The sequence below is a fragment of the Podarcis bocagei genome (genome assembly GCF_964188305.1).
Source record: "Podarcis bocagei genome assembly, chromosome: 16".
Classification (NCBI taxonomy): Eukaryota; Metazoa; Chordata; class Lepidosauria; order Squamata; family Lacertidae; genus Podarcis; species Podarcis bocagei.
Window position 1 is genome coordinate 3,091,641 of NC_138142.1, and position 14,762 is coordinate 3,106,402.

Below are 14,762 nucleotides of genomic sequence, written 5' to 3' on the forward strand. Positions count from 1 at the left end.
TTGAGGGTGAAACCATGCTTAGAGCAACCCTGCAAGGCATTTCCATTTATGCTCTTGCTCTCCAGGTTGTCAGGGAGAGGCGGAGCAACACAAGCGAAAGAGCCAATCCTCTTTTGTTAGTGGATATGATGAACAGAACCTAGAAATTTTATTTTAAAGAGGAACTAGTTCTCATTCAAGGACATGTCCAAAAAAGGGACTAATTCCACTTCACAGTCATCCTTTTACAAAATGAACTTTTTTGGTTTGTGTTTAGTTCGCAGTTCAAGTTTATCCAAATGATCCTTGGTATTTTTTCTTTTTCAGAATTCAGAATGCTATAAGCTGTTGTGCTGAAGTGTAAAATATACTTAAGAAGATCAAGAAAAACATGAAAACATACACAGTGGCATGGGAATAGTTTATTTCCCCAAACAATTACGGTGTTTGGGTGTAAATGCACAAAGAGTATAAAGCATACATAGGAGAATGAACTTGAAGATGAACTAGAAATCATCCAAATTTATTCCCCAAAACAAATTTAATTCACGTTCAGTTCACCCAGCAGTTACAGAAACTAATTGCAGGGGTAGTTCAGAGATTTCTGAAGTAGTTCAGTGAACTTTGAAAAATCGAACTAGTACATTTGAAGCACTAACCATGAAGTGAATGGTCTCCCTCCCCTCAAAGGAGCTGTGTGGGGAATCTTGCTTCATGGTAATTGATCATGACAATGAAAGGGCACCACAGCGCTTTTCCTGCCACACTTAGAACACAGGGCACCTTCCAGTGGGAGATTTGCTCAGCTGTGTCAGTACTTCCAAAGGACATTTAGCTGAAACCAGGCTGTCTAAAAGCCTGCAAGGGGAGAATCAAAAACACTCATCATGGTCTGAAGGTTAAAAACGGAGCTCTTCACAGAGAGGCACACCAAAAAGCTATTACAGGGCAGAAGATCAAGTTCTCTTTTCTGTTAGAATAATTTGATCATAAATAAAGGAAGGCATGTTCCGTCTTCCCCTTCCCCTTGCTGTGAGAGGGTGTGGGGAGATGGAGATTTTAAACATGCACATTATGCCAGGGCTGACTAGGTGTTAATTTATCCTACAGGGATCTAGTAGGGATAGTTGCTAACTGAGGTGTTTGGCGTGTTAGAGGAGGGGAGTACCTCTGGTGGGGGACATGCCATGCTCTTTCTGGGATAGTTTTCCACTTTTGGTCCCCACCCTGCACTCAGCTCTCACCTGTGGCCCCTAGAAGCTGTCAGTGTGTGAAAGCGGCCACACTCCAGGATCGGCTTCGGCTGGACAACCAAACCAGGTGAGGGTAGCCAATGGGTCTCAAACCCTCAGTCAGTTAGGGACGTTCTCTGCATGCAAAGACAGGCTCCGGTAGAGTGAGAAGATGAGACAGACACTGAGTCAAGAAGGCGGTTAGTGTGCATGTTGTAGAGGGGAGAATCTGTACCTCTTGCCTTGCAGGACATCTTCGGGAGAAGAAAAGGCTAAGGAGCAAACCCTACACAAATCCAGAGTGAAGTCACTAAGAGGGTTGGGTGGTGCCTTGTACGCCTCCTTCCAGCAACTCCTATAGCCAAGCTGGTGCCAAACGTACTGCTTTCCTTTGCTTTGGACCACCTCAGTGAGTCCGAGAGGGGAGTCTTGTCATCTGGGCAGCTCAGGACCTCCAGACACACTGCCCAGACATGTGCCCTGGTCACTTCCGTGCTGCTAACACAGCAGTTTGACTTCACCTGCTTCGGACCCACATTCCGTTGCTTTTTGTTGAGAAAGATGGACTGTGGCCAACTAAAAGTCTGCTGACAGCTTGCTCTTTATCCAAAAGACAAACTGCTGAGACCGTTCTAGACTCAGAAGTTTTATAGGGTCATGTGGGATCCCATCAGCCCCTCATCTTATCTTATCCCGGCTGGACTGATAGCTGCATCTGCAGTTCCATGTTCTCGCCATCTGCTCTGGTAGCTGTAAAGTGGACCTGGAAAGTTTGGGTACCTGGACTTTGTTTTCTTCATCCCTACCCATTCCTTTTCCTGTCTTTCCTGTCATATCTTTTCGGTTGACCTGAGAGACTTGCGCCAATGTGCATTTGTCAGCCACACAGCTGAACAGCAGCTACTTCACTATGTCAGAAGTTGTGTTTCTTGCCATTGTGCTTGCATATGTGAGCCTGAAAAATGGCTAGTGGTGAGCAATGCTCAGTGGAACCTCAGGCTCCAGACAGTAGCCAGGAGCGGAGGGAGCGGTCTGCACTGAGCAGACTATGGTGGTCCATAGGGCAGCATGTTAGGAAGTCATTCTGCAAAGAAACAGAAAAAGGTGCTTGTAGCTTTAAATAAGTTTTCTTTAAAGGTTAGGAGTGACACTCTAGGCTGATTGGTTACAGCTGAAAAGAAAAAGGAGGAAGTTGCAGGTTGCACTTCCCTGCAGGAGGAAAGAGTACCCACATACTGTGAGTTTATACTGTGGTGGGAAAGGGTACGTAAATAGTTTTGTATATAGTCACAACTAAAATGCTTGTGAACCAGCCAAGAAATAAAGTAACTCTTGACTGAGTATTTTGCACAAGTCTCTTGTCGTCTGCCACGAGGAAGAAACTCTGCTACAAGCTATTTAAAGTTGTTTCATTGAGGAGCCACCACACCAGCAGCAAGCGCAGCGGAAGTGTGTGAGCAGCAACCTCCACTACGGCACAGGGGGTCTGCAATGTTTCATGCTTGCTGCCGTGCATCGGGGGTTTTGTTTACGGGTGTCAGGGGAGATTGCAGGAGGCAGTGCGGTTCCTCGGCTGCAGGGGGATGGAGCCACTGGACAATACAGTGGTACCTCGGGTTACATACACTTCAGGTTACATACACTTCAGGTTACAGACTCTGCTAACCCAGAAATAGTGCTTCAGGTTAAGAACTTTGCTTCAGGATGAGAACAGAAATCGTGCTCCGGTGGCGCGGCAGCAGCAGGAGGCCCCATTAGCTAAAGTGGTGCTTCAGGTTAAGAACAGTTTCAGGTTAAGAACAGACCTCCAGAATGAATTAAGTACCGTATTTTTTGCACCATAACACTCACTTTTTTCCTCCTAGAAAGTAAGGGGAAATGTCTGTGCGTGTTACGGAGGGAATGCCTGCGGGTGCCGGGGGGATCTGCTGCAGTCGTGAGCAGAGGATCCATGGTTCCCCTTCCTTCCCTCCTCCGTGGTTACAAAGCATGGATCCACATGGATCCTCAGGATTTTTGCATTGGGCTACTCCAAACTCACTGTCAGATCACATGTCTGTGGCCACAGCATGAACCACAAAAATCATATATCCACTATTTCGTTTAGAATATTTTTTTTCTTGTTTTCCTCCTCTAAAAGCTACATGCGTGTTATCGTCTGGTGCGTGTTATAGAGCGAAAAATACGGTACTTAACCCAAGGTACCACTGTATAGCAGTGAACTTTAAGGGAGATGCAGAGACTGTTATTTGTGGTGCAATACCCCTTTTGCTTGTACAGTGGTACCTTGGGTTACAGACGCTTCAGGTTACAGACTCCGCTAATCCAGAAATAGTGCTTCAGGTTAAGAACTTTGCTTCAGGATGAGAACAGAAATCGTGCTCCAGCGGTGTGGCGGCAGCAGGAGGCCCCATTAGCTAAAGTGGTGCTTCAGGTTAAGAACAGTTTCAGGTTAAGAACGGACCTTCAGAACAAATTAAGTACTTAACCCGAGGTACCACTGTACTTATTTTTGATTCAGATTTGTCATGGCCAATGGCTCAACAACTTTGGTCCGCCCTAGGTGTCAGTGGGGGTTGCTACACTGCTGTGTGCAGATGTTCCAATGGTCAAGAGGTGAGGCTCTGGATAGTTTGCTCTTCTCCCCCCCTAATTATGCAAATACATGCAAATATGTATCATGCATGATGTATTGAAGCCTGAGGTAAAGGTAAAGGGACCCCTGACCGTTAGGTCCAGTCGTGGCCGACTCTGGGGTTGCGGCGTTCATCTCGCTTTACTGGCCGAGGGAGCCGGCGTACAGCTTCCGGGTCATGTGGCCAGCATGACTAAGCTGCTTCTGGTGAACCAGAACAGCGCACGGAAACACCGTTTACCTTCCCGCCGGAGCGGTACCTATTTATCTACTTGCACTTTGACATGCTTTCGAACTGCTAGGTTGGCAGGAGCAGGGACCGAGCAACGGGAGCCTGGGTTAGCAGATTCGAACCGCCGACCTTATGATCAGCAAGCCACAGAGCCACCCACAAGTAGCCTTTACATTGTCCAGGTAAGTTTTGGTAAACAGTGCAAGCTTACAGAATGGGCTGATCTTTGGAACTCAGTCTTCAGTTTTTTAATTGAAATGGGATCTAATTCCCCATCCCACCCGTTTTGTTGTATTTGGCCCAGAAAAGTAGGCTAAGTCAGGAGGATGCTGGAGAGAGTTTCAGTTGCTCTACCCGCATTCCATTCATCAATGTAAGCCTTTGCAATTTCTGGAAAATTAATTTAGCATAGAATCCGGATGCTTATTGGCAGGGTTAGGGGAGGAAAACCATGACTGTTAAGTTTGGGAGTTTGGATGTCAGCCTAGCCTGCAGCGAGGGCGGGGGCAGTGTTGAGTTATTAATTTGTCCCACTCACCCTGGCCCAAATATTTTTTCTCTTCGGCTCACCGATGTGGAATGTTGAGTAATGCATTTGCTATGGAGAGTGTACATGTCCACATCATGCTTGCAAAGCTCACAGGCTAAGAGTAGAGCCCTGCTTCACGCATTTCATTTTTAGTGTGCACCCAACATTTCCGTGCACATCTAAAAATGGAAAATGTGAACATTTGCTTGCAAATATGAGTATCATACAGGCATGTTCACTATCAGTGTTGTGGCTCCCTGATAGTGTACACTCAAGCATCAGTTTGGTGCTGTTTTTGTGTAGGAAATGGCCATGAGACTTCTTACCTTATGCCATGTGGTCTAAAGATGGAACCACGTGTTGCAAAGAACAGAAGAGTCCTGTGTTAAGTCAATCTCACTCACAAGGATAATGATCAGTTCAACTTGGTGGGCAGCTCTTTCCCTAAGGTACCAGATTTGCACATCATAATCACATCTTGCCATCTATCTAAAGCACATTTAAAGCACACACAACCAAAGACTCCTGTGAACTGTAGTTTGCTAAGAGTGCTGTCAATGGTTGCTCTGTGAGGAGTAAACTACAGTTCCCATGATTATTATTGGGGGGGCATACACTTCAAATGTATGTTGTTCATGCAGTCACAGAGCAAGATGCAAAACAGAAGTGATTGAAAACACCTAATGTGGAGAGTTGTTGGGTTGTGCATGTCTGTTTCTGATTGAACATAATGTATGAACAGGAGAAAAGCCTGCTGACTTAGCCCAATGACCATCTTCTTCTCGGCCAACCAGATTGCCTGTGGGAAAGCTGCAAGCAGGACCTGAGCCCACGAACACTCGCCCCTTCTGTGCTTTCCAGCAGCTATTCGGTAGCGCACTGCCTCTGACTGTCCAATGCATTGAAGCTATAGTACTTATGGTAATGGATGTATATGTCTTCCCCAGGCCCCGTTTTCCTGGCCTAAATCCCCCTTCCATCTCCAGACCTTCTATTAGATTCCCAAAGCTGGAAAAATGCAGATATCTGTATCATGCCTGTCGGTTTTCCAAGGGCAGGCCGAACAACCATGTTAGGGATGTGTTTGAATAGTAGCCTGGAAAGGCTTGGGAACTTGGGGTATGCATATGGGTTCTGGTGCAAGGCTGGAAATACTGACCTGGCTGTTTTATGTTTCTTTTATACAGTGCTATTAGCTAGTTTCAGAATTCTGTAAACCCTTGAGGAGTTTATAATCTAAAGTTGACAATCAAGGAGCCACCGAGGCGAAGATCTGAATGGGACAGACAAAGGTAGCAAACAAATGAATGAAGAGAGTGACACGGATGCACATATATGAAAAATTGTGCATGTTTATTTGGAAGTGAGTCCAGCTGCTTAGTGAGGCTCATTCCAGGTGACAGCGCAGAGGATTACAAACAGAACATTGTCATGGGGCTGATATATACTTTGATGCACCCCTTCCTATGCACTTTGGATCATTCCTAACACAGAAAAGAAGACACTCAGCATGCAAATGAGCAGTGCTTTTTTCTGGGGGGACGCAGGGGTACACATACCCCTAAACATTTTGTGAATCTAAGTTTGGCCTCGTTGAGGGGCAGTATTTCAATATGAGTAGGAAAATGAGAGTACCCCTAAACTTTTTTTTAGGAAAAAAGCACTGCAAATGAGTATTGTGACCAAAACAGTCCACTTACTCTGGCATGACAAACCAAATTGCCTCATGCCTGGAAATGCCCATGGGATTTATTTTGGTTGAGGATGAAGATTAAGGTCAAGTTTTGGGAAAGGTTGGTTTTCAGAAGGAAGGATTTGAGCTGAAAATTCTGCTGGCAGCCAGCTTGGATGTGTGTGTTGTTGTTGTTTTAGGCTGGAAGGGCAGGCGGAGAAAGTCCTCAAGTAGGGGGTGGGACATAACTACCCCACCCCACTCACCATTGCCCCCTCCCCCTCTTTTCTTCCTAACCTAACACAGTATGTAGCACTAATGTCTCACAACAAATGAAACTGATCTGTAGAAAACACAACTTGAAAAAAGAGACAATGCGCGCGCACACACACACGCGCGCGCACACACACACACACACACACAACATATTTTTTACAAAAGTATGTGCCCTGCCTCTTTTTTCAAGTTACATTTTCTACAGATCAGTTTCATTTGTTGAGACATTAGTGTTACATTAGGAAGAAAAGGGGAACAGTGGTGGAGGGGGGAATGGTGGGTGGGGTCGGGTGGCAATGCTTCTATTCTGCTTAGTGTATGTGGGGGGTTTTGTGTCAGCATCACTTGTGCAGGTTCTCCTTACTATTCACTTGTAACAATGCACATATTTTTGTAAACTAAAATATTTAATAAAAATATTTTTTTTAAAAAAAAAAAGTAGGGGGTGGGAGAAAGAAAGCAGTTCTAGGGGGCCATCCCACTCATTGATGGAATGCAGAAAAAGTGGGGTCTTGCTGGGAGGGGGAACCTTAGTCAAGCAGCCGTTTAGTTCAGAAAAACATGGAGGCGGAGCAAATGAGGCCTCGTTTAAAAACCTTGAAGTGGCCCTGTGTGGACACCATGACTGCTGAGCCACAGTGCTCACTTTGGTTCTGATAGAGAGATCCTGTGGAATGACAATAATGCCAGACTCCAAGTTTTGTAACATCTGTCAACTCAGCAGTGCCTGACGGAGGAAAGAGAAAACCCACGTGGAGTCCTGCCTTAGAAGATGAGGAGGCAGTGGTTTAAAAGGCAGAACTCCATATACACACAATCAGTGAAAATAGTTAATTGCTATATAAGTGACATGCAAGCCGTATATGTGTGTGCTCGTCCCACAATTCCAGAAAAATGCATGCAAAAGTGCTGAGTTGGAGGCATAGTATACAAGTTGCCAAGACTCTGGGCATTCATTAAACACACAAAATTCAAAATAATTGCTAAAGGATAAAGTTATGCAGAACAAAGTAATGTTGGGGTATGGCCTGTGATGGGCTTCCATTCCACTAGAGCATGCGGCTAATAAACACAAATGAGGTATTTTTTTGCCTTGTCTTGTATAACTAATCTGGCTTTTAAAAAACTATTTAGCATAATTTAGTCTCCTTAAAAAGAGAGAGAGAGAAAGGCAAGCAAAACATAGGGCCCTGCCTCCAGCCAGTGGATATTGTGTTAAGGTGTCTCTCTGCCTTCTAAGGTTTCAGAAGGTATCACCCACACTCAATCTCAAGCAGATCTTTGTTGTTGTCATCAGGACTATAGATTACCTTTTAATTGGTTCCTACATGAAAGATGATGTTCCCAGGAAAGTGGAATCTATGCCAAGGATTACATTCTGTGGGTTTTCTGCAGGTGATGTAGGTAACTTCTGAGGATATCAGGTTTGGGGTGTGTGGACGCCTGTCATTATCAATAGCCGAAACAAATAGTCCAAACAGTTCATATGGCACAAATAAATACAGGCTTATTAGACAGGGATAAATCATGCATGCAAATCTGGCATGAAAATTGTTAAATGAGCTATACATACACAATAAAAAAAATGTAATCAGAAGTTGGAGGGACTGCCAAAGACGCTCTTCACCAGGGACACTGATGATGTGGGGCTGGTCCTGATTTTCTGCATTCTATGGGATTGGGGCCAACACACATAGCCCTGGCACTGGAGGAGGGTCTTTTGTTTGACAAGAATTGGTCAACAGTGGGATGATGCACATCTGGGCCATTCAGCAAGCCTGTACATTTAAAGCAGTGCCATGCCACTCTAAAGGGTTAAGGGCACTGTGAGTTCTGAAGAGACCCCATTCCCCTCACAGAGCTACAGTTGCAGAGTCGTTTAACCATCAACTCTCCTCCCAGGGAACTATGGGAATTGTAGCTTACTGACAGATCTAGGGGCCCCTAACAACTTTCAGTTATCAAGAAACTACACTTCCCAGGGTTCTTTCGGGAAAACAATGACGGTCTAAAGTGGTAGCATAATTCTTTAAGCTTACAATACAGCTGGGCCTGCTCTCTGAATCACAGCCCCAGGTCCCATCAGAAATAGCAACTGTCAGGGTGCAGAGTGCACTGTATTACATCAGCTGTGAAAAGCATTTTAAAAAATAGAATACAAGGCAAGCAGAATGAAGTGTTATTTTGATCAAGAGCGGCCTCCCACTGTGAGAAGCTCTGAAGTTAATTGAAACAAGGCGATGCAAATAGTGTATTTTGACATTTCTTAAGCAGTATCTTCAATACTGCAGATTCTTCCCTAACCCCGATTCTAATCCCACCCTGTTTGCTTCTATTTTTTGAGAGGTAGGCCTGTATGCATGAAAAGCAGCCATTATTTTTTTAATTTCCTAGAATTAGTAGATCTAGCAGTCACTCCCCATCACTCAGCCTCACTGAGGTCCAGCTCCGAGGGCCTTCTGGCTGTTCCATCACTGCGAGAAGTGAGGTTACAGGGAACCAGGCAGAGGGCTTTCTCTGTAATCATGCCCACCCTGTGGAGCACCCTCCCATCAGATGTCAAGGAAATAAAAAACTATCTGACTTTTAGAAGACATCTGAAGGCAGCCCTGTTTAGGGAAGTTTTTAATGTTTGATGTTTTATTGTGTTTTTAATATTCTGTTGGGAGCCGCCCAGAGAGACTGGGGAAACCCAGCCAGATGGGTGGGGTATAAATAATAAATTTGTGTCAGACTCATGAGAACTAGTGTTCAAATCCCCACTCAGCTATGAAGTTCACTGGGTGACTGGACACCTTCTTCTTCCACCAAGCCTTTTAAGGTAAGACCTTTCCAGTCTGCATCTGTATTAGAACATGTCTAATATATTTTTATTGTTTTAGCACTTGTTTCCCACCCTGGGCTCCTTCGGGAGGAACTGCAGGATAAAAATTTAATAATAAATAAACACACCGTAAGCTTCCACAGGCCAGAGACTACTTTTCACAAAGTGAGGCCAAAAGCTTAAAACAGTGCAAGGACAGCAGTAGTGTGTCACTGCACAGTGGGGTTGCTTCAGAAATGAGAGGCTGCGAACTTTTTAAGTCCATCTCCATAGACAGGGATTTGTAATTTGGAGTGGTCCAAATGGCATTTTGGGGTGAAGAGGTGACGAGATATGAGATCCTTTTCAAATTTCTTGATTCACCTGTGGGACCTGCATCAAAATATTGAAGTGTGGAAATGGAGCACTCCTGACCAGCTAGTCAGCCATGCCCATTTCCAGGACACTCCATCTGCTTTGTCTCTCCTTCCACACACACCCTGGGAGTTGGCTGCTGTTCCTCCAGACAAGTCATGAGCAAGAGGAAGGTGTGGGCATTGTTGTATCTCATATATGTTAGCATCTTCATGGTCTGAACATACGGTATCTTTAAAATGTCCTTGTTTGCATTATAACCGCCGTCTCTGGCTCCATCTAAAAAAACAGCACTGTCAGCCAAGGATGCTACTTTTCCCTCACTTTATCTGATTTGTAGCTGCAGTGGGGGTTATGATAACATAGATTAATGTTTGCTTTCCCTGACATCTCCAGGAACTTTTCTTCCATGGAAAAAAACTGCTTTCTCACCAGCACACTTTAACCATCACTACCCCTTCAAATAGCTACCCCAGTCTTCCACAAGCTGGTGCCCTCCAGATGTTTTGGACTACAGATCAAGAACAACACACACAGGCATGGGGATAGTTTATTGTCCCCAACAATTATTATCTTTAAGTGTAAAAAGAGTATAAAGCATACGTAAGAGAATGAACTTGAAGTTCCATGCTGACTGGGACTCATGAGTGCTGTAGTCCAAAATATCTGGAGGGTACCAGCTTGGGTACCCTCCATCACTCCCACCTACCAAGTTCAAACCAACACTTTTCAGAGAATGCCTTAATTGGGCTGCTAGAGTCAAGGGTTTAAAAAGCTGTTAACGTAATTATGAGACCATAATGAATTTCAGATGAAAGAGAATATAACCTTTAAATATAATAGATGGTTTTGGTTGGTTTTCTTTTCTTTCCCTCCAGAAGTTGCCAATAATTTTCCTTTGCCACATAATGTAATTAACTGGAAAGGGTGTATTATAGCATTCTGATGAGGTTGGGTCATCGGGAGCCATTAAGCAAACGTTCCAATGCTTGCACTCATTCCCTATTATCTTCTTCCCAGTTCATTTAAAGGTGCTGAGGAATGCTTTTAAAGCTCTCAGGGCATAAGGCCCAGAATGCCTGAGACCACTTAAATCCACATGTTTCACCATGCCCATTTATGTTGACAGGGATCAAGGGCAGGTACCCCCCTAAATCAAGTAAATAAACATACTAAACTAAAAGTAATAATAATAATAATAATAATAATTGAAATTGAAATGCTCGCTGAGCTCACTTGGATGTTATTGTGGCGCAATCTAGCAATCCAACCGGCAACCCAGTTGAATGATAGACTTCAGCTCCAAAGCTATACTATGGTATACCATGTGGAAGAAGAAAATCAGCGAAGAGCAGTTAAAAGAGCTGAACATAGCAGACCTAGTAAAAGAGGCAGAAATATTTTACCCTACGAAAAGGCTCTGCTCGTCTCTTTTGCTCAGCCATGCAGGACTTGTGCCACAGAGCAGTCATTTGTGAGAAGTAAAGACCTGGCTAAGGTCAACGATGGCAGGGCAGCATCTCAATGGACCATGTTACTGAGTGTGCACAGAAAAACTGCATTGGAAGAAAAGCAGGAATTTAAGAAGGAAGTGCTGAAAACTTGTTTTAGTTTACATTTTTTAAATTAGATTAAATTGGATTAAAATTAGATTAAATTAGATTAAAAAGGCGTGTTCTTTGCAATTTTGCTAAATATACTCATTAACCGCATTAAAGGTACTCCCTGATGTTAACTTTTTATTTAACTTCCTAGTTTTCAAATGACTGAACATTTTGACAGATTTTTCTGAGCCCTGGGGGTCAAAAGAAAGTAATTTAAAACAACTGTTGTTGAGACTTTTATTCCAAATCTGCTGGACAGAGCCAGACAGAGGATGATGGCGAGTGGGTGTCCTCCCCCCTTAAAAAAATAAATAAAGCTGCATCTTCAGTTATGCAAATGAGCACAGACCCTGATTGAAGGCCAAGACCCCTGGAATCCTGCACATGGCTTGGCAGGGATTGGGCAGCTTGTAACAATACCAGCAGCTTGAATTTAGCCTGGTAGCAAATTGGCAGCCAGTGCGAATCCCACAAGCAAGGTGCTATATGCACTGGCAGAGGAAGAGGAGTGCGGGGGGAGCGCACTGCCCCCGGCAGCGTGATCCCGGTGGGGTGCCAGCGCCACGCCCCTGGGATATGCGCCAGCCCCGCCCTGCCTGCTCTCCGCCCCCCGGAGCATGAAGCTCCGCCACTGGCTATATGCTGGCACTAGCTTGCCCCCACCAGCAGCCAAGCTACTACAACCTGCACCAAAATCACCTGACAGAAAAGCCCCAAAGGCAATCCCACATAGAATGCATTGCAGTAATCCAATTGTGAGGTTACATGCATGGACAACTGTGGTAAAGCTATCTCAATCCGAGAACCATTGTAGCTCTCTTATCAGTTTAAGACACTGGAGCTATTAATGTCATTCTGGGGTAACACTTTTTAGACAGATATATGTATTGCTTTACGTTTTTCAAAATGTGGCAAGCCAACCCAGTTGTGCTGCTTCTGCCGAGTGGGGCTCTGGATTTCTGCCCTATAGCACTGCCCTGCCTTGGTTTCCCAGTACAGTGGTACCTCTGGTTACGTACTTAATTCGTTCCGGAGGTCCATTCTTAACCTGAAACTGTTCTTAACCTGAAGCACCACTTTAGCTAATGGGGCCTCCTGCTGCTGCTGCTGCGCCGATGCACGATTTCTGTTCTCATCCTGAAGCAAAGTTCTTAACCCGAGGTACTATTTCTGGGTTAGCAGAGTCTGTAACCTGAAGCGTATGTAACCTGAAGCATATGTAACCCGAGGTACCACTGTACAAAGCGGAGTATCTCAGGCAAAGGTGGGGCTTTTCTATCACCTACTGCCAATTCCTTCTTTAACTGAGATGCCAGGGATTGACCCTGCAAAGTATGTGCCCTACCTCTAGGGACAGGAGAATAAATTTGATTCATTTGTATTTAAAAACAACCTATCATACTTTTCCGTCTATAAGACACCCCCATGTATAAGATGCCCCCTATTGGGGGGGGGGCTCAAATTTAAGAAAATGAGCAGATTATGGGGTGGGTGGGAATGCCAAACCAAATATCACTCACCCAACTGGCAAACGCTCACAATTTCAAGCAACAGAAGCCGAATTGCCGAAGCGGCAGCCAATCCAAAGTAGCCCTTGAAGCATCCGCTAATAACCCGCCTATTTGACAAAGCAGCAGCCAATCCAAAGCAGCCCTTGCAGCAGACATCATTCACCCACCCAATCGCTAGATCCTGCTCCCGGATGCAACCAATCGCCCATCCCCCCTCTGCACTACCCATGTATAAGATGGACCCCCCCCCATTTTTTACTTTATTTTGGAGGGGGGGGACCCTAATCTAATACACGGAAAAGTATGGTACCTAATTTGCACTTTCCAAACCAATGCACGGACCGAAACAAAGCCATCCTTAGAAATTCAAATTTCTCTGCATTTTGGAAATCAGTTCTCCAGCCAAATGATGAGCTGAAAAATGCATATACTAGTGTAAAGTGTGCATATACCTGTTAGATCACCTTGTCCCATAAATGCCCAGTGTGTTGCTTCAATCTGCAGAACCGGCACTGTTCTAGGTGCCACATAATATTTGTTCCACATTTTTAAGAAATCAATTTTTAGTATGGCAGCACTCACATTGTGGAACTCCCTGCCTACTGACATCAGACGGGCGCCTTCACTGTACTCTTTGGGCACCTGCTTAAAACATTTTTGTTTCAACAAGCCTGCACAAATAGAATGTTTACGTGTTTTAATCTGTTTTCAGCTCATTGCTAATTTTAATTATTATTTGAACAGCTAATTTAAGTGTTTTTACTCATAATATTATTGTTTTACTCTATGTCAGTGTTTCCCAACCACTGTTCCGCGGCACACTAGTGTGCCACGAGATGTTGCCTGGTGTGCCGCGAGATGTTGCCTGGAGGGAGGCGGGCGAGGCGGGCGGCGAGAGGCGGGGCGGCGAGGAGAGGCCGCCCAGCGCGGGGCTCTCGCCGTCTGCCTGCCTGGCTGCCTGCGAGCTCGGCGGGCAGCGCCTCCGTCCGCAGCGCCCGCCTCGCGGCTCTCATTCCCTGCCAAAGCTCACCCAGCCAAGCCGCGCTCTCCTTCCTGCCTCGCTTTGCTGCCTCCTCCCCCCCCACCCCCAAAGCTTGGAGGTTCCCCGGCAAGGGGGAGGGGAAAAAATTGAAACTTACACTTTCGTGCGTCCCTCCCGGCATGACGCTGCGCGCTGACGTCACGGGGCTGTAATGGTGGTGTGCCTTGAGATTTTTTTCATCAAACAAGTGTGCCTTTGCCCAAAAAAGGTTGGGAAACACTGCTCTATGTAAACAACTTTGAGGGGTTTTTTTAAACAATCAAGCAGTATATAAATTCTATAAAATAAATAAATGATTTGTTGTTGTTGTTTAGTTGTTTAGTCGTGTCTGACTCTTCATGACCCCCTGGACCAGAGCACGCCAGGCCCTCCTGTCTTCCACTGCCTCCCGCAGTTTGGTCAGACTCATGTTGGTAGCTTCGAGAACACTGTCCCACCATCTCGTCCTCTGGCATCCCCTTCTCCTTGCGCCCTCCATCTTTCCCAACATCAGGGTCTTTTCCAGGGAGTCTTCTCTTCTCATGAGGTGGCCAAAGTATTGGAGCCTCAGCTTCAGGATCTGTCCTTCCAGTGAGCACTCAGGGCTGATTTCCTTCAGAATGGAGAGGTTTGATCTTCCTGCAGTCCATGGGACTCTCAAGAGTCTCCTCCAGCACCATAATTCAAAAGCATCAATTCTTTGGCGATCAGCCTTCTTTATGGTTCAGCTCTCACTTCCATGCATTACTACTGGGAAAACCATAGCTTTAACTTATACGGACCTTTGTCAGCAAGGTGATGTCTCTGCTTTTTAAGATGCTGTCTAGGTTTGTTGAAAATATATATGCAAATATACAATACAAAAATTCATTGTATATGGGGAAATTGCTGTG

General features: G+C 45.1%; 2 long non-coding RNA genes across 2 annotated transcripts; both read right to left on the bottom strand.

Annotated features, from left to right (window-relative positions):
* Positions 1–218: 218 nt before the first annotated feature.
* On the bottom strand, positions 219–8,384 carry LOC308575677. The gene is made up of 3 exons (XR_014002909.1): positions 7,866–8,384; positions 4,934–5,051; positions 219–2,295 (listed from the first exon to the last, which is right to left on the bottom strand). It is a non-coding gene; the product is annotated as an uncharacterized lncRNA (long non-coding RNA).
* Positions 8,385–8,475: 91 nt separating this feature from the next.
* LOC308575679 lies at positions 8,476–13,632 on the bottom strand. The gene is made up of 3 exons (XR_014002911.1): positions 13,431–13,632; positions 11,140–11,289; positions 8,476–10,012 (listed from the first exon to the last, which is right to left on the bottom strand). It is a non-coding gene; the product is annotated as an uncharacterized lncRNA (long non-coding RNA).
* Positions 13,633–14,762: the final 1,130 nt, after the last annotated feature.